This window comes from Arachis hypogaea, chromosome 19 (genome assembly GCF_003086295.3).
Source record: "Arachis hypogaea cultivar Tifrunner chromosome 19, arahy.Tifrunner.gnm2.J5K5, whole genome shotgun sequence".
NCBI lineage: Eukaryota > Viridiplantae > Streptophyta > Magnoliopsida > Fabales > Fabaceae > Arachis > Arachis hypogaea.
In genome coordinates this window covers 106,579,256-106,599,244 of record NC_092054.1, presented here as the reverse complement: position 1 = coordinate 106,599,244, position 19,989 = coordinate 106,579,256, and the positions used below count along the sequence as shown (strand labels likewise).

Here is a 19,989-nt window from a genome sequence, read left to right as displayed (position 1 = left end):
GCTTCTCATGCTTCCTCTCCATGGTTACAGAAGGAGAACCTTGAGTCTTAAATACAAGGTAGTCCTCATTCAACTGAAGGACCAACTCTCCTCTGTCTACATCAATCACAGCTTTTGCTGTGGCTAGGAAGGGTCTGCCAAGGATGATGGATTCATCCTTATCCTTCCCAGTGTCTAGGATTATAAAATCAGCAGGGATGTAAAGGCCTTCAACCTTCACTAGCACGTCCTCTACTAGTCCCTAAGCCTGTTTCATGGATTTGTCTGCCATCTCTAGTGAGATTCTTGCAGCTTGTACCTCAAAAATTCCTAATTTCTCCATTACAGATAGGGGCATGAGGTTTATCCATGACCCCAGGTCACATAGAGCCTTCTTAAAGGTTATGGTGCCTATGGTACAAGGTATGAAGAACTTTCAGGGATCCGGTTTCTTCTGAAGTAAAGTTTACCTCATTACTGCACTCAGTTCATTGGTGAGCAAGGGGGGTTCATCCTCCCAAGTCTCATTACTAAATAAATTGGCATTCAACTTCATGATTGCTCCTAGATACTTAGCAACTTGCTCTGCAATAGTGTCTTCATCCTCTTCAGAGGAAGAGTATTCATCAGAGCTCATGCATGGCAGAAGAAAGTTCAATAGAATCTCTATGGTCTCTGTATGAGCCTCAGATTCCTTTGGTTCCTCAAATGGGAATTCCTTTCTATTCAGAGGACGTCCCAAGAGGTCTTCCTCCCTGGGATTCACGTCCTCTTCCTCCTCTGGGCATTCGGCCACACCAAGTAAGGTTATGGCCTTGCACTCTCTCTTGGGATTTTCTTCTGTATTGCTTGGGAGAGTACTGGGAGGAGTTTCAGTAATCTTCTTACTCAGCTGACCCACATGTGCCTCCAAATTTCTAATGGAGGACCTTGTTTCATTCATGAAACTTAGTGTGGTTTTGGATAGATCAGAGACTATGGTTGTCAGGCCAGAATGGCTCTGTTCAGAATTCTCTGTCTGTTGCTGAGAAGATGATGGAAAAGACTTGCTATTACTAAACCTATTTCTTCCACCATTATTATTGAAGCCTTGTTGAGGCTTCTGTTGATCCTTCCATGAGAGATTAGGATGATTTCTCCATGAAGGATTATAGGTGTTTCCATAGGGTTCTCCCATATAATTTACCTCTGCTATTGCAGGGTTCTCAGTATCATAAGCTTCTTCTTCAGAAGATGCCTCTTTAGTACTGTTGGATGCAGCTTGCAATCCATTCAGACTCTGAGAAATCATATTGACTTGCTAAGTCAATATTTTGTTCTGAGCCAATATGGCATTCAGAGTATCAATTTCAAGAACTCCCTTCTTCTGAGGCGTCCTATTGTTCACAGGATTCCTCTCAGAGGTGTACATGAACTGGTTGTTTGCAACCATTTTAATGAGTTCCTGAGCTTCTGCAGGGATTTTCACGTGAAGAGATCCTCCTGCAGAATAGTCCAATGACATTTTTGACAACTCAGACAGACCATCATAGAATATACTTATGATGCTCCATTCTGGAAGCATGTCAGTAGGACACTTTTTGATCAGTTGCTTATATCTTTCCCAAGCTTCATAGAGGGACTCTCTTTCCTTCTGTCTGAAGGTTTAGATTTCCACTCTAAGCTTGCTCATCTTTTGAGAAGGAAAGAATTTGGCCAGGAAAGCACTGACCAGCTTATCCCAAGAGTTCAGGCTATCCATAGGTTGTGAATCCAACCATATTCTAGCTCTGTCTGTTACAGCAAAAGGGAAAAGCATAAGCCTGTAGACCTCGGGATCAACTCCATTGGTCTTGATAATGTCATAGATTTACAAGAATTCAGCTTAAAACTGATGAGGATCTTCCATTGGAAGTCCATAAAACTTGCAATTCTGCTGCATTAGAGAAACCAATTGAGGCTTAAGCTCAAAATTGTTTGCTCCAATTGCAGGAAGTGAGATGCTTCTTCCATGGAAGCTAGAAGAAGGTGCAATAAAGTCACCAAGCATCTTCCTTGCATCTCCACCATTGTTATTATTTTCGGCCATGTCTCCTTCTTTTTCAAAAATTTCTGTCAGATTTTCTCTAGAGAGTTGTGCTTTAGCTTTCTCTTCAGAGTCCTTTCAGGTTCAGGGTCAGCTTCAACAAGAATGTTCTTATCCTTGTTCCTGCTCATATGAAAAAGAAGAGAACAGAAAAGAAAATATGGAATCCTCTATGTCACAATATAGAGATTCCTTTATGTGAGTAGAAGAAGGAGAAGATAAGAATTCGAACACAGAGGAGAAGAATGGGTTCGAATTTTTGAATGGAAGAGGGGTGTTAGTAGATAATTAAATAAATAGAAAAAGATGAGAGGGGAAAGAATTCGAAAATTAAATAAAATAAATAAAAAAAAATTTGTTTTTATTTTGACTATTAGTTATAATTTGAAATTTAAAAAGAAAAATAAAATAAAATTAAATTAGAATTTAAAACAAATAGTTAATTAAAAAGGAATTTTGAAAAAGTGGGGAAGAGTTTTCGAAAATTAGAGAGGAAAAATTAGTTAGGTGGTTTTGAAAAAGATATGATTGAAATAGAAAATTTTTTAAAAAAAATTCAAGTAGCTAATTGAAAAAGATTTGAAAATCAAATTTGAAAAGATAAGAAGTTAGAAAAGATTTTGAAAAAGATTTGAAAAGGAGATTAAAAAGATTTGATTTTGAAAATTAAAGTTGATTACTTGACTAACAAGAAACCAAAAAATAAGATTCTAAAATTTAAAGATGGAACCTTTCTTAATAGACAAGTAACAAACTTTAAAATTTTTGAATCAATCACATTAATTGTTAGTAAAGATTTTGAAATTATAAAATGAAATTAAAAAAAAAAGATTTTGAAAATCATTTTAAAAAGTTTTCGAAGATATGAAAAAAATGAGAAAGATTTGATTTTTGAAAAGGTTTGAAAAAGATAGAATTTTTAAATTAAAAATTTGACTTGACTAATAAGAAACAACTAGATTTTAAAAATTTTGAAAAAGTCAACTCAAATATTCAAATTTTATGAGAAGAATAAAGGAAAGATATTTTTTTTATTTTTGAATTTTTAATGAAGAACGAGAAAAACACCAAATTGGAACAAAACATAAAAATTATGAATCAAAACAACTAATGCATGCAAGAACACTTTAAATGTCAAGACGAACACCAAGAACACTTTGAAGATTAAGATGAACATTGATGAGCGGATAATTTATACGCTTTTTGGCATTGTTTTTAGTATGTTTTTAGTAGAATCTAGTTACTTTTAGGGATGTTTTTATTAGTTTTTATGTTAAATTCACATTTTTGGACTTTACTATGAGTTTGTGTGTTTTTCTGTGATTTCAGGTATTTTCTGTCTGAAATTGAGGGACTTGAGCAAAAATCAGATTCAGAGGTTGAAGAAGGATTGCTGATGCTGTTGGATTCTGACCTCCCTGCACTCAAAGTGGATTTTTTGGAGCTACAGAACTTAAAATGGCGCGCTTCCAATTGCGTTGGAAAGTAGACATCCAGGGCTTTCCAAATATGTATAATAGTGCATACTTTGAACGGGTTTAGCTGACGTAAAAGGGCGTTGAACGCCAGTTCTACGCTGCTGTCTTGAGTTAAACTCCAAAAACAAGTCACAGACCAGAGTTGAATGCCAGAAATACGTTACAACCTGGCGTTCAACTCCAGAAAGAGCCTCTGCACGTGTAACATTCAAGCTCAGCCCAAGCACACACCAAGTGGGCCCCGGAAGTGGATTTATGCATCAATTACTTACTTCTGTAAACCCTAGTAACTAGTTTATTATAAATAGGACTTTTTACTAATATATTAGACATCTTTTGATCATTTTTAGATCTCTAGACCTCCACGGGAGGCTGGCCACTCGGCCATGCTTACCCTATATTCACTTATGTATTTTCAACGGTAGAGTTTCTGCATTCCATAGATTAAGGTGTGGAGCTCTGCTGTTCCTCAAAGATTAATGCAAAGTACTACTGTTTTTCTATTCAATTCAACTTATTCCGCTTCTAAGATATTCATTCGCACTTCAACCTGAATGTGATGAACGTGACAATCATCATCATTCCTTATGAACGCGTGCTTGACAACCACTTCCGTTCTACTTTAGATTGAATGATTATCTCTTGGATCTCTTAATCAGAATCTTCGTGGTGTAAGCTAGATTGATGGCGGCATTCATGAGAGTCCGGAAAGTCTAAACCTTGTCTGTGGTATTTTGAGTAGGACTCTGGGATTGAATGACTGTGACGAGCTTCAAACTCGCGAGTACTGCACGTAGTGACAGACGCAAAAGGAGGGTGAATCCTATTCCAGTCTGTCCTTACATAAAGCCAGCCATAGAAAGGAGTAAGATTGATTGGATGAAGACAGCAGGAAAGCTGAGGTTTAGAGGGACGAAAGCATCTCCATGCATTTATCTGAAACTCTCACCAAGGATTTACATAAGTATTTCTATCCCTATTTTATTATTTATTTTCGAAAACTCCATAACCATTCTATATCCGCCTGACTGAGATTTACAAGATGACCATAGCTTGCTTCATACCAACAATCTCCGTGGGATCGACCCTTACTCGCGTAAGGTTTATTACTTGGACGACCCAGTGCACTTGCTGGTTAGTTGTGCGAAGTTGTGATAAAAAGTTGAGATTACAATTGAGCGTACCATGTTGATGGCGCCATTGATGATCACAATTTCGTGCACCAAGTTTTTGGCGTCGTTGCCGAGGATTGTTCGAGTTTGGACAACTGACGGTTTATCTTGTTGCTCATATTAGGTAATTTTCCTTTTGTTTTATTTTCAAAAATTTTTTTCAAAAATCTTTCAAAAATTTCTCCTTCGTTTTCGAAAAAAAAAATTGTTTTCAAAAATATAATTTTTTTCTGAATTTTTAAGAATGAATTCTAGAGTCTCATGAAGCATCTTAAAGCATGCTGGCTATAAAACCATGTCTAAATTCTTTTGGACAGAGGTTTTGGCTTAAAATTGAATGAATTACTCGCATATTCATGCTAGAGCTTGACTAGCTATTAAGCCATGTCTAACCCTCAGATTGGAGCTTTAGATTAAGATTGTAAGATTCCTGGAATTCATATTAAAAATTTTGGAATCCTTATTTTCCTTTTCAAAATGATTATCGAAAAAACTAAAAGAAAATACAAAAAAAAATCATAAAATCATAAAAATCAAAAAAATATTTTTGTGTTTCTTGTTTGAGTCATGTGTCATGTTATAAGTTTGGTGTCAATTGCATGTTTTAAAAATTTGCATAAAATTTTCGAAAAACTCATGCATTCATATTGTTCTTCATGATCTTCAAGTTGTTCTTGGTAAGTCTTCTTGTTTGATCTTGATGTTTTCTTGTTTTGTGTTGTATGGTGTTTTTCATATGCATTCTTGAATTCTTAGTGCCTAAGCATTAAAGATTTCTAAGTTTGGTGTCTTGTATGTTTTCTTTGCATTAAAAATTTTTCAAAAATATGTTCTTGATGTTCATCATGATCTTCATAGTGTTCTTGGTGTTCATCTTGACATTCATAGCATTCTTGCATGCATTCATTGTTTTGATCTAAAATTTCCATGCATTGAGCATTTTTAGTGTTTTTCTCTCTCATCATGAAAATTCAAACAAAATCAAAAAAATATCTTCCCCTTTTTCTCTCTTAAAATTTCCAAAATTAGATTTGACTTTTTCAAAAATTTTTAAAATCTAGTTGTTTTTATGAGTCAAATCAAATTTTCAATTTAAAAATCTTATCTTTTTCAAAATCTTTTTCAAAAATCAAATTCTTTTCAATTTTCTTAGTTATTTTCGAAAATTTTAAAAATATTTTTCAAAAATATTTTTCTTATCTTTATCTCCTAATTTTCGAAAATAACATCATCAATTAATGTTTTGATTAAAAAATTTCAAGTTTGTTACTTGCTTGTTAAGAAAGATTCAAACTTTAAGTTCTAGAATCATATTTTGTGATTTCTTGTGAATCAAGTCATTAATTGTGATTTTAAAAATCAAATCCTTTTCAAAACTAATTTCAATCATATCTTTTCAAAAATATCTTTCTATCTTATCTTTTTCAAAATCATATCTTTTTCAAAAAAATTTGATTTTAAAATATCTTTTCTAACTTCTTATCTTCTTATCTTTTCAAAATTGATTTTCAAATTTGTTTCAACTAACTAACTAACTTTTTGTTTGTTTCTTATCTTTTTCAAAACCACCTAACTAACTCTCTTTCTCTAATTTTCGAAAATATCTTCCCCCTTTTTCAAAATTTCTTTTTAATTAACTAATTATTTTAATTTTTTATTTTAATTTTCGAAAATTACTAACCTTTTTCAAAAACTATTTTCGAAAATTACTAACTCTTTTTCAAAAATTATTTTTGAAAATTCTCCTTCTTTCTCATCTCCTTGTATTTATTTATTCATCTACTAACACTTCATCTCACCCAAATTCGAACTCCCTCTTCCATCTGTGTTCGAATTTTTTTCTTCTTCTTTTCTTCTACTCACACAGGGACCTCTATACTGTGGTAAAAAGGACCCCTATTATTATTATTTTTCTGTCCCTCTTTTTCATATGAGCAGGAGCAAAGACAAGAATATTCTTGTTGAAGCAGATCCAGAACCTGAAAGGACTTTGAAAAGGAAACTAAGAGAAGCTAAAATACAACAGTCCAGAGACAACCTTTCAGAAATTTTCGAACAGGAAGAGGAGATGGCAGCCGAAAATAATAATAATGTAAGGAGGATGCTTGGTGACTTTACTGCACCTAATTCCAATTTACATGGAAGAAGCATCTCCATTCCTGCCATTGGAGCAAACAATTTTGAGCTTAAACCTCAATTAGTTTCTCTGATGCAGCAGAACTGCAAGTTTCATGGACTTCCATCTGAAGATCCCTTTCAGTTCTTAACTGAATTCTTACAGATATGTGATACTGTTAAGACTAATGGAGTAGATCCTGAAGTCTACAGGCTCATGCTTTTCCCTTTTGCTGTAAGAGACAGAGCTAGAATATGGTTGGACTCTCAACCTAAGGATAACCTGAACTCTTGGGATAAGCTGGTCAAGGCTTTCTTAGCCAAGTTCTTTCCTCCTCAAAAGCTGAGTAAGCTTAGAGTGGATGTTCAGACCTTCAGACAGAAAGAAGGTGAATCCCTCTATGAAGCTTGGGAGAGATACAAAGGACTGACCAAAAAGTGTCCTTCTGACATGCTTTCAGAATGGACCATCCTGGACATATTCTATGATGGTCTGTCTGAATTAGCTAAAATGTCATTGGATACCTCATCATATGGATTCATTCACCTAAAGAAAACGCCTGCAGAAGCTCAAGAACTCATTGACATGGTTGCTAATAACCAGTTCATGTACACTTCTGAGAGGAATCTTGTGAGTAATGGGACGCCTATGAAGAAGGGAGTTCTTGAAATTGATACTCTGAATGCCATATTGGCTCAGAATAAAATATTGACTCAGCAAGTCAATATGATTTCTCAGAGTCTGAATGGAATGCAAGCTGCATCCAACAGTACTCAAGAGGCATCTTCTGAAGAAGAAGCTCATGATCCTGAAAACCCTGCAATAGCAGAGATAAATTATATGGGTGAACCTTATGGAAACACCTATAACCCATCATGGAGAAATCATCCAAATTTCTCATGGAAGGATCAAAAGCCTCAACAAGGCTTTAATAATGGTGGAAGAAATAGGTTTAATAATAGTAAACCTTTTCCATCATCCACTCAGCAACAGACAGAGAACTCTGAACAAAATACCTCTAATTTAGCAAAACTAGTCTCTGATCTATCTAAGGCCACTGTGAGTTTCATGAATGAAACAAGGTCATCCATTAGAAATTTGGAGGCACAAGTGGGCCAGCTGAGTAAAAAGATCACTGAAATCCCTCCTAGTACTCTCCCAAGCAATACAGAAGAGAATCCAAAAGGAGAGTTTAAGGCCATTGAATTAATCACCATGGCCGAACCTGTAAGGGAGGGAGAGGACGTAAATCCCAAGGAGGAAGACCTCCTGGGACGTCCAGTGATCAATAAGGAGCTTCCCTTTGAGGAACCAAAGGAATCTGAGACTTATCTAGAGACCATAGAGATTCCATTAAACCTCCTTATGCCATTCATGAGCTCTGATGAGTATTCCTCCTCTGAAGAGAATGAGGCTGTTATTAAAGAGCAAGTTACCAAGTACCTTGGTGCAATCACGAAGCTGAATGCCAAATTATTTGGTATTGAGACTTGGGAAGATGAACCTCCCTTGTTCACTAATGAACTGAGTGATCTGGATCAACTGAGATTGCCTCAGAAGAAATAGGATCCTGGAAAGTTCATAATACCTTGTACCATAGGCACCATGATCTTTGAAAAGGCTCTGTGTGACCTTGGTTCAGGGATAAACCTCATGCCCCTCTCTGTAATAGAGAAACTGGGAATCTTTGGGGTGCAAGCTACTAAAATCTCATTAGAGATGGCAGACAATTCAAGAAAACAGGCTTATGGACAAGTAGAGGATGTGTTAGTAAAGGTTGAAGGCCTTTACATCCCTGCTGATTTCATAGTCCTAGACACTGGAAAGGATGAGGATGAATTTATCATCCTTGGAAGACCCTTCCTAGCCACAGCAAGAGCTGTGATTGATGTGGACAGAGGAGAATTGATCCTTCAATCAAATGAGGACAACCTTGTGTTTAAAACTCAAGGACCTCTCTCTGTACCCATGGAGAGGAAGCATAGTAAGCTTCTCTCATTGCAGAGTCAACCAGAGCCCCCACAGTCAAACTCTAAGTTTGGTGTTGGGAGGCCACAACCAAACTCTAAGTTTGGTGTTGAACTCCCATACGCAAACTCTAAGTTTGATGTTGGAGAGTCTCAACAATGCTCTGAACACCTATGAGGCTCCATGAGAGCCCACTGTCAAGCTATTGACATTAAAGAAGCGCTTGTTGGGAGGCAACCCAATTTTTATCTAATTTCTATTTTTATTGTTTTTCATGTTTTATTAGGTTCATGATCATGTGGAGTCACAAAATAAATATAAAAATTGAAAACGGAATCAAAAACAGCAGAAGAAAAATCACACCCTGGAGGAAGACCTTACTGGCGTTTAAACGCCAGTAAGAAGCATCTAGCTGGCATTCAACGCCAGAACAGAGCATGGTTCTGGCGCTTAACGCCCAAAATGGGCAGCATCTGGGCGTTTGAAGACCAGAATTGCACCCTGGAGAAGAGCTGGCGCTGAACGCCCAGAACAAGCATGGTTCTGGCGTTCAACGCCAGAAATGGGCAACAAATGGGCGTTCAACGCCCAGAACAAGCACCAATCTGGCGCTGAACGCCTAGAGTTGTGTGCAAGGGCATTTTGCATGCCTAATTTGGTGCAAGGTTGTAAATCCTTGAACACCTCAGGATCTGTGGACCCCACAGGATCCCCACCTACCTCTACTCACTTCTTCTCACCCCACTTTCACACAATCCCATAAACACTCTTCCCCAAAACACTTCACCAATCACCTCAATCTCTCTTCCCTATCACCACTTCACCACTCACATCCATCCACTCTTCCCCATAAACCTACCTCATAAACTCCACCTACCTTCAAAATTCAAAATCAATTTCCCACCCAAAACCCACCCTTATGGCCGAACCTTACCCCCCTCCCTTCCCTATATATAGCCCTCCATTATTCCTCATTTTCACACAACACAACCCTCTCTTCCCCTTCTTGGCCAAAACACATCTCTCTCCTTCTCCTCTATTTCTTCTTCTTCTTCGTCTCTTCTTTCTTCTCTTGCTCAAGGGCGAGCAATATTCTAAGTTTGGTGTGGTAAAAGCATAAGCTTTTTGTTTTTCCATTACCATTGATGGCACCTAAGACTGGAGAATCCTCTAGAAAAGGGAAAGGGAAGACAAAAGCTTCCACCTCCGAGTCATGGGAGATGGAAAGATTCATCTCCAAAGCTTATCAAGACCACTTCTATGATGTTGTGGCCAAGAAGAAGGTGATCCCTGAGGTCCCTTTCAAGCTCAAGAAGAATGAGTATCCGGAGATCCGACATGAAATCCAAAGAAGAGGTTGGGAAGTTCTAACAAAACCCATCTAACAAGTCGGCATCCTAATGGTTCAAGAGTTCTATGGCAATGCATGGATCACTAGGAACCATGATCAAAGTAAGAACCCGGACCCAAAGAATTATCTCACCATGGTTCGGGGGAAATACTTAGATTTTAGTCCGGAAAATGTGAGGTTGGCGTTTAACTTGCATATGATGCAAGGAGATGCACGCCCCTACACTAGAAGGGTCAACTTTAATCAAAGGTTGGACCAAGTCCTCATGGACATATGTGTGGAAGGAGCTCAATGGAAGATTGACTCCAAAGGCAAGCCAGTTCAACTAAGAAGACTGGACCTCAAGCCTGCAGCTAGAGGATGGTTAGAGTTCATACAACGCTCCATCATCCCCACTAGCAACCGATCCGAAGTTACTGTGGATCGGGCCATCATGATTCATAGCATCATGATTGGAGAGGAAGTAGAAGTTCATGAAGTCATCTCCCTTGAACTCTACAAAATAGCCGAAAAGTCATCCCCCATGGCAAGGCTAGCTTTTCCTCATCTTATTTGCCATCTATGTTACTCAGCTGGAGCTTTCATAGAAGGAGACATTCCCATTGAGGAAGAGAAGCCCATCACTAAGAAAAGGATGGAGCAAGCAAGAGAGCCCATTCATGGAGCTCAAGAGGCGCATGAAGCTCATCACCATGAGATCCCGGAGATGCCTCAAATGCATTTCCCTCCACAAAACTATTGGGAACAAATCAACACCTCCCTAGGAGAATTAAGTTCCAACATGGGACAACTAAGGGTGGAACATCAAGAGCACTCCATCATCCTTCATGAAATTAGAGAAGATCAAAAAGCAATGAGGGAGGAGCAACAAAGACAAGGAAGAGACATAGAAGAGCTCAAGGACATCATTGGTTCCTCAAGAAGGAAACGCCACCATTACTAAGGTGGACTCATTCCTTGTTCTTACATTCTCTGTTTTTCATTTTCTATGTTAAGTGCTTATCTATGTTTGTGTCTTATTACATGATCATTAGTAGTTAGTAACTATGTCTTAAAGTTATGAATGTCCTATGAATCCATCACCTCTCTTAAATGAAAACCGTTTTAATTCAAAAGAACAAGAAGCACATGAGTTTCGAATTTATCCTTGAACTTAGTTTAATTATATTGATGTGGTGACAATGCTTCTTATTTTCTGAATGAATGCTTGAACAGTGCATATATCTTTTGAAGTTGTTGTTTAAGAATGTTAAATATGTTGGCTCTTGAAAGAATGATGATAAGGATACATGTTATTTGATAATTTGAAAAATCATAAAAATGATTCTTGAAGCAAGAAAAAGCAGCAAAGAACAAAGCTTGCAAAAAAAAAAAAAAATAGGCGAAAAAAATATAGAAAGAAAAAGAAAAAACAAGCAGAAAAACCAAAAGCTCTTAAAACCAAGAGGCAAGAGCAAAAAGCCAATAACCCTTAAAACCAAAAGGCAAGGGCAAATAAAAAGGATCCCAAGGCTTTGAGCATCAGTGGATAGGAGGGCCTAAAGGAATAAAATCCTGGTCTAAGCGGCTAAACCAAGCTGTCCCTAACCATGTGCTTGTGGCGTGTAGGTGTCAAGTGAAAACTTGAGACTGAGCGGTTAAAGTCAAGGTCCAAAGCAAAAAAAAAAAATGAGTGTGCTTAAGAACCCTGGACACCTCTAATTGGGGACTTTAGCAAAGCTGAGTCACAATCTGAAAATGTTCACCCAATTATGTGTCTGTGGCATTTATGTATCCGGTGGTAATACTGGAAAACAAAGTGCTTAGGGCCACGGCCAAGACTCATAAAATAGCTGTGTTCAAGAATCATCATACTGAACTAGGAGAATCAATAACACTATCTGAACTCTGAGTTCCTATAGATGCCAATCATTCTGAACTTCAATGGATAAAGTGAGATGCCAAAACTATTCAAGAGGCAAAAAGCTACAAGTCCCGCTCATTTAATTGGAGCTATGTTTTATTGATAGTTTGGAATTTATAGTATATTCTCTTCTTTTTATCCTATTTTATTTTCAGTTGCTTGGGGACAAGCAACAATTTAAGTTTGGTGTTGTGATGAGCGGATAATTTATACGCTTTTTGGCATTGTTTTTAGTATGTTTTTAGTAGAATCTAGTTACTTTTAGGGATGTTTTTATTAGTTTTTATGTTAAATTCACATTTCTAGACTTTACTATGAGTTTGTGTGTTTTTCTGTGATTTCAGGTATTTTCTGGCTGAAATTGAGGGACTTGAGCAAAAATCAGATTCAGAGGTTGAAGAAGGACTGCTGATGCTGTTGGATTCTGACCTCCCTGCACTTAAAGTGGATTTTTTGGAGCTACAGAAATTAAAATAGCGCGCTTCCAATTGTGTTAGAAAGTAGACATCCAGGGCTTTCCAACAATGTATAATAGTGCATAGTTTGAACGAGTTTAGATGACGTAAAAGGGTGTTGAACGCCAGTTCTACGCTGCTGTCTGGAGTTAAACTCTAGAAACAAGTCACAGACCAGAGTTGAACGCCAGAAATACATTTCAACCTGGCGTTCAACTCCAGAAAGAGCCTCTGCACGTGTAACATTCAAGCTCAGCCCAAGCACACACCAAGTGGGCCCCAGAAGTGAATTTATGCATCAATTACTTACTTCTGTAAACCCTAGTAACTAGTTTATTATAAATAGGACTTTTTACTATTGTGTTAGACATCTTTTGATCATTTTTAGATCTCTAGACCTCCATGGGAGGCTGGCTACTCGGCCATGCTTACCCTATATTCACTTATGTATTTTCAACGGTAGAGTTTCTGCACTCCATAGATTAAGGTGTGGAGCTCTGCTGTTCCTCAAAGATTAATGCAAAGTACTACTGTTTTTCTATTCAATTCAACTTATTCCGCTTCTAAGATATTCATTCGCACTTCAACCTGAATGTGATGAACGTGACAATCATCATCATTCCCTATGAACGCGTGCCTGACAACCACTTCCGTTCTACTTTAGATTGAAGGATTATCTCTTGGATCTCTTAATCAGAATCTTCGTGGTGTAAGCTAGATTGATGGCGGCAATCATGAGAGTCCGAAAAGTCTAAACCTTGTATGTGGTATTCCGAGTAGGACTCTAGGATTGAATGACTGTGACGAGCTTCAAACTCGTAAGTATTGGGCGTAGTGACAGATGCAAAAGGAGGGTGAATCCTATTCCAGTATGATCGAGAACCTTAGATGATTAGCCGTGCTGTGACAGAGCATTTGGACCATTTTCACAAGAGGATAGGATACAGCCAGTGGCAAGGGTGACGCCTCCAGACGATTAGCCATGCAGTGATAGCGCATCGGACCATTTTCCAGAGAGGATTAAAAGTAGCCATTGACAACGGTGATGTCCTTACATAAAGCCAGCCATAGAAAGGAGTAAGACTGATTGGATGAAGACAGCAGGAAAGCTGAGGTTTAGAGGGACGAAAGCATCTCCATGCATTTATTTGAAACTCTCACCAAGGATTTACATAAGTATTTCTATCCCTATTTTATTATTTATTTTCGAAAACTCCATAACCATTCTATATCCGCCTGACTGAGATTTACAAGATGACCGTAGCTTGCTTCATACCAACAATCTCCGTTGGATCGACCCTTACTCGCGTAAGGTTTATTACTTGGACGACCCAGTGCACTTGCTGGTTAGTTGTGCGAAGTTGTGATAAAAAGTTGAGATTACAATTGAGCGTACCATGTTGATGGCGCCATTGATGATCACAATTTCGTGCACCAAACATCAAGACTTATTTTTGAAAATTTTTAAGAAAAGAAAAACATGCAAGACACCAAACTTAGAAATTTTCAATAATTAGACACTAACAAATTGAAAATGCATATGAAAAACAAGAAAAGACACAAAACAAGAAAATGCAAAGATCAAACAAAGAAGATCATCAAGAACAACTTGAAGATCACGAAGGACATTATGCATGAATTTTTTCAAAAATTTTTTAAGAAAAATAAAAGAATGCAATTGACACCAAACTTAAAAATTAACACTAGACTCAAACAAGAAACATCAAATTTTTGGTTTTTTATGATTTTATTATAATTTTTTTGTATTTTTTTCGAAAATTATTTTGAAAAAGAAAATAAGGATTTCAAAATTTCTAATGAGAATTCCAGGAATCATGCAATGTTAGTCTAAAGCTCCAGTCCAGAAATTAGACATGGCTTACTAGCCAGCCATGCTTTCAGTGAAAGCTCCGGTCCAAAACACTAGACATGGCCAATGGCCAGCCAAACTTTAGCAGATCATTACATACAAAAGCTAAATTGCTTAGAAAGACAAAGAAGCTCTTCTCTAATGATACTTGAAACCTCGCTCCAAAGGATTAGACATAGCTTAACAGCCAGCCAGGATTCAGCATATCACCATGAAACTCTAGAATTCATTCTTAAAAATTCTGAAGCCATAGGATAATTTATTTATTTTTTTTTGAAAATTTTTCGAAAATAAAAATAATAAAAACAAAAACTTAAAATTAAAATAAAATTACCTAATCTGAGCAACAAGATGAATCGTCAGTTGTCCAAACTCGAACAATCCCCGGCAACGGCGACAAAAACTTAATACGCACGTTCATAATCTTAGTTCTTTTTCACAACTTCGCACAACTAACCATCAAGTGCACTGGGTCGTCCAAGTAATAAACCTTACGTGAGTAAGGGTCGATCCCACGGAGATTGTCGGCTTGAAGCAAGCTATGGTCATCTTGCAAATCTCAGTCAGGCGAATTCAAATGGTTATGGTGAATTGATAGTTAAAATATAATTAAAATATAAAATGGGATAGAGATACTTATGCAATTCATTGGTGAGAACTTCAGATAAGCGTATGGAGATGCTTTTGTTCCTTCTGAACCTCTGCTTTCCTACTGTCTTCATCCAATCATTCAAACTCCTTTCCATGGCAAGCTGTATGTTGGGCATCACCGTTGTCAATGGCTACATCCCATCCTCTCAGTGAAAATGGTCCAAATGCGCTGTCACCGCATGGCTAATCATCTGTCGGTTCTCGATCATGTTGGAATAGGATCCAGTGATCCTTTTGCGTCTGTCACTACGCCCAACACTCGCGAGTTTGAAGCTCGTCACAGCCATCCCTTCCCAGATCCTACTCGGAATACCACAGACAAGGTTTAGATTTTCCGAATCTCAAGAATGGCCGCCGATAGTTCTAGCCTATACCACGAAGACTCTGATCGTAAATCAGGAGGCTAAGAGATATGCATTCAAGCTTGCTTTCATGTAGAACAGACGTGTTTGTTAGGCACATGTTCATAAGTGAGAATGGTGATGAGCGTCACATAATCATCACATTCATCATGTTCTTGTGTGCGAATGAATATCTTAGAGAAGAAATAGGCTTGAGTTGAATAGAAAAACAATAGTACTTTGCATTAATTCATGAGGAACAGCAGAGCTCTACACTTTACTCTATGGTGTGTAGAAACTCTACCGTTGAAAATACATAAGAACAAGGTCTAGGCATGGCCGAATGGCCAGCCACCCCAAATGGCATATGAATTTGAAAATAGGGAAAAAGACCGATCCCTGATCAAGGATGGTCAAAATATTTAAATACAATAGTAAAAAGTCATATTTATACTAAACTAGTTACTAGGGTTTACTAAGATAAGTGATTGATGCAGAAATCTACTTCCGGGCCCACTTGGTGTGTGCTTGGGCTGAGCATTGAGCTTTCATGTGTAGAGACTCTTCTGGAGTTAAACGCCAGGTTGTAGCCTGATGCCAAGGCATCTTAGGCTAGTTTCACTAGCCTTTTTCTTTTATTTTTAGTTGTTTTATGCATTTTCTTGAGCCTTAAGTAATCATTTTGGGCCAAATAGTCATGCTTGTCTTAAATCATTCAACATGAAGATTTTGATGCAAATTCCATGAGTTTTTAGTTATATTCCTTGAATGCTATGAATGGAAGATTTCTCATGAAATTTTGCAAGACTTTGATGCATTTGTTTGGATGATTTCAGGGAAGAAGAGGCTAACCAAGGAAGCAACAAAATCAATAAAGGAAGCTTGAATATCACATGTGGAGTTTAAGTTCCAGTTTAAGCCTAAACTGGAGCTTAAACGCCAGAATCATGAAGGCTAAGAAATGCTGGAATTGAAGTTTAACCTCCAGTTTGACCTCAAACTGGAGGTTAAACGCCAGAATGAAAAGTCTCACCAAAGAAGCATTCCACGTTTAACCTCCAGTTTGACCTCAAACTGGAGGTTAAACGCCAGAATGACAATGCCACTCAGGAAGGAGTTCCACGTTTAACCTCCAGTTTGACCTCAAACTGGAGGTTAAACGTGTTCGACACCTCCAGGGCTACCATTCTAAGCTTCCACGTTTAACCTCCAGTTTGACCTCAAACTGGAGGTTAAACGTGTTCGACCTCCAGGGCTACCTTTTCCATTTCCACGTTTAAGCTTCAGTTTAACCTTAAACTGAAGCTTAAACGTGCTATATGGAACAGCTTGACCATGCCTTCTTCAAACATAAATAACTTGAGCTACAAAACTCCAAATGAGGTGATTCAAAATGCATTGGAAAGAAGACATCTAGAGCTTTCCAAGCATATATGGCATGCATGGTGGATACTAAAAATTGAGGGAGAAAACAGCCCCGTAATGTGCATAGAAGAGCATAGTACCAACATGCAATCAGGCCAGCTGACCTCTTTACCTTCCATGGAGTATAACTCGAGTTGTAGAGATCCAATTGAGGTGCTTCCAGTTGCGTTAGAAAGCTGACATCCATAGCTTTCCAACGAGGTATAATAGTCTATATTTGGCATCAAATTGGCAAGGTTGACAAGAGAACAAAGTGACGACTCAAGAAAGGGGGTGCAACATTTGAGTGTAGTTTAATGGATCATTATCCTTTTTGGATCAATTATGTCACTCAGCCCTTCAAGCAAGCAAGGCCCATCAACAACACCAAATCAAGGCCACAAGAATCATCTAGAATAGTTTATTTTCATTTGATTGTAATTTGCTTTGAATTTCATTTTCATTTTGTAATTTAGGGAGCCTATTTAAAGGCCTTAGTTTCTACATTTGACACACACGGGGGGGATTGAAGGGGAATCCAGCCCCTGATGGGGACCTTAGACTTTACTTTCACTTTTAGCTAGTTTTCCTTTTCTTTGTAATTGAATTCAGAGCTATGATTCACTAAACCCCCTTTCATTGGGTTAGGGAGCTCTATTGTAATTCAATGAATCAATAATAGTTTATCTTCTTCTTCAATCTTTTCTCTTGAATTTTGTTAGAAAGCTTCTCGATCTAATTCCATTGAGTAGTTGTCTTGGGAAAGAAACTACTCATACTTGGAATCCTTCGGAGCCTTGGGAAAGGAATGGAGGATTCATGCTAGAGAAGCTTTCTCACAGTGGATTGGATTGGGGTTTGGATGGATATTGTGACATGTAATCCTACCAAATTGTGGTTCATGAAATTGTGTGGTATAATCAGTGATCAAGCATCATCTCTTCTTATGAACATTTAAACCAAGGGATTGGGAATTTGTTTGTTTTTAGAGAGCATTGGTGAGCCAAGGAATTGGGATCCAATCATATAAGATTGCCAAGCAAAATTCAATGAACGCATTGGTTGAGGAAGAGATAAACATGTTTTGATTCGGAGATCTCAATATCTCCTATAACCCAATGAATTCCCCAATTCTGATTTCCACTTTCTCTTTACATCCTGCAATTAAATTCATGCAATCACCCCCATTCCCTTTAATTTCAGCAATTTAGTTTCTGCTCTTTAATTCATGCAATTTAAGATTCCGCCATTTTAATTTTTTGTCATTTACTTTTCCCGCCAACTTTACATTCCGCAATTTCTCATCTCAATCTTGATTCCGCTCAACTAGAACACACTTCTAATCCGAATTGCTCACTCAACCAATCCTTGTGGGATTCGACCTCACTCTATTGTGAGTTTTTACTTGACGATAACCGGTGCACTTGCCGGAAGGAATTTTGCCGATCGTGCAATTTCCTAAATCGTAGCATAACTAGTTTATGTGCATCAAGTTTATGGCGCCGTTGCCGGGGATTGGTTTTCGATTGACAATTCTCAAATTGGAAGCTAACTAGATTGAGCAATTTTCTCTTGCTTTGTTAATTCTGTTCTAGATACTTGTTGAATTTTAATTTCTGCACTTGGTTACATGCTTTCCTTCTTTATGCCTTTAAATTCATGCAACTAACTCACTGACTCACTAACTGTTTGAATTAATTCCTCAATTGAGCTAACCATACTCTTCCATTAACCAAGAGTATTTCACTTGTTTGTGTTTGAGCTGTGTTCTTGTATGACAGGTAGGAGAGGAGAGACATCAACTCCTCCATATACCGAACCAGAGAGGACCCTTCATAGACTTAGAAGGGAAGCAAGAGGGAAGAGAGTAGTGGGAGAAGAGGAATCTGAAGGAGAATCTGAGGACAATTTTGAGGAAGCTTTAGATCTCAACATGGATAGAGAAGTTCACAACCATGAGAGAGCTGATGGAAACGATGCCATCCCTGAGAGGAGGGTTCTTAGTTCATACATAAACCCAACCTCTGGGAATTGTGGTAGTAGCATCCAGAAACCACCCATTCAGGCCAACAATTTTGAGCTCAAGCCACAGCTAATATCACTTGTGGAAAATCATTGTTCCTTTGGAGGAAGTGCTAATGAAGACCCAAACCAACATCTCACAAAATTCCTGAGAATTTGTGACACTGTGAAGTCCAATGGAGTCCAGGAAGATGCCTATAAACTGCTTTTGTTCCCATTTTCACTTAGGGACAAGGCAGCTAAGTGGCTGGAATCATTCCCAAGGGGAGTCTAACAACATGGGATGAGGTGGAAAGCAAGTTTCTGGCACGTTTCTACCCTCCACAAAAGGTCAATAGGCTTCGATCTGAGGTTCAGACTTTTAGACAACAAGATGTGAAACTCTCTACGAGGCATGGGAGAGATTCAAGGACTTGACAAGGAAATGCCCACCAAACATGTTCCATGATTGGGTGCAACTGCACATCTTCTATGATGGGCTCTCTTATGAATCAAGGAAGGCTGTAGACCATTCATCAGGAGGTTCATTGAACAGAAAAAAGACTGTGGAAGAAGCCATTGAAGTGATCGAGACAGTGGCTGAGAATGAGTACTACTATGCATCAGAAAGGCACAACACTAAGGGAGTCATGGAGCTGAACCATGTTGATACAATTCTAGCCCAAAACAAGGTGTTTGCCAAGCAACTAGCAGAGCTTACCAGGCAATTAGAAACAAAGCAAGTGGCTGCAATACACACACAAGATCAAGAGGAAGTAGGCATTGAAGGAGGTGATTGGGATGAGGCTAACTATGTGGGAAACCAACAAAGGCAATCATATGATCCACATTCCAACACTTACAACCCAGGCTGGAGAAACCACCCAAACTTTGGGTGGGGAAACCAACAAACCCAACCACAAAACCACAAACCTTACAACCACAACCAACAAAACAATTCCACATACCAAAACTCCAACCAAAGATCATACCAAGCCACACAAAACACTTACCCCCAATCATCATATCATGGCCAAAATAATCAACATACCCAACCTAATCCGAACCAACAATTTCAAGATCAATTAAACCGGATAGAAGGAATTATGGCAACCATGAGTCAAGACATCATTGAACTGAAGAGCTTCAGGGATGATGTGAGAACTACCTTAAGAAACCATGGTGAAAAACTCAAAAGGATGGAATCTCAAGTAGGAGAGCTATCTCAACAGGCA

The 19,989-nt window shown here is 38.1% G+C and overlaps 3 non-coding genes across 3 annotated transcripts; 1 reads left to right on the top strand and 2 right to left on the bottom strand.

The window, feature by feature from the left end:
* Positions 1–1,537: 1,537 nt before the first annotated feature.
* Positions 1,538–1,645, top strand: LOC112781424 (small nucleolar RNA R71). Its single transcript, XR_003192202.1, has one exon. It is a non-coding gene; the product is annotated as a small nucleolar RNA R71 (small nucleolar RNA).
* A 5,513-nt stretch (positions 1,646–7,158) lies between these two features.
* Positions 7,159–7,266, bottom strand: LOC112782115 (small nucleolar RNA R71). Its single transcript, XR_003192853.1, has one exon. It is a non-coding gene; the product is annotated as a small nucleolar RNA R71 (small nucleolar RNA).
* An 11,845-nt stretch (positions 7,267–19,111) lies between these two features.
* Positions 19,112–19,214, bottom strand: LOC112781107 (small nucleolar RNA R71). The gene has a single exon (XR_003191903.1). It is a non-coding gene; the product is annotated as a small nucleolar RNA R71 (small nucleolar RNA).
* Between the last annotated feature and the right edge of the window lie 775 nt (positions 19,215–19,989).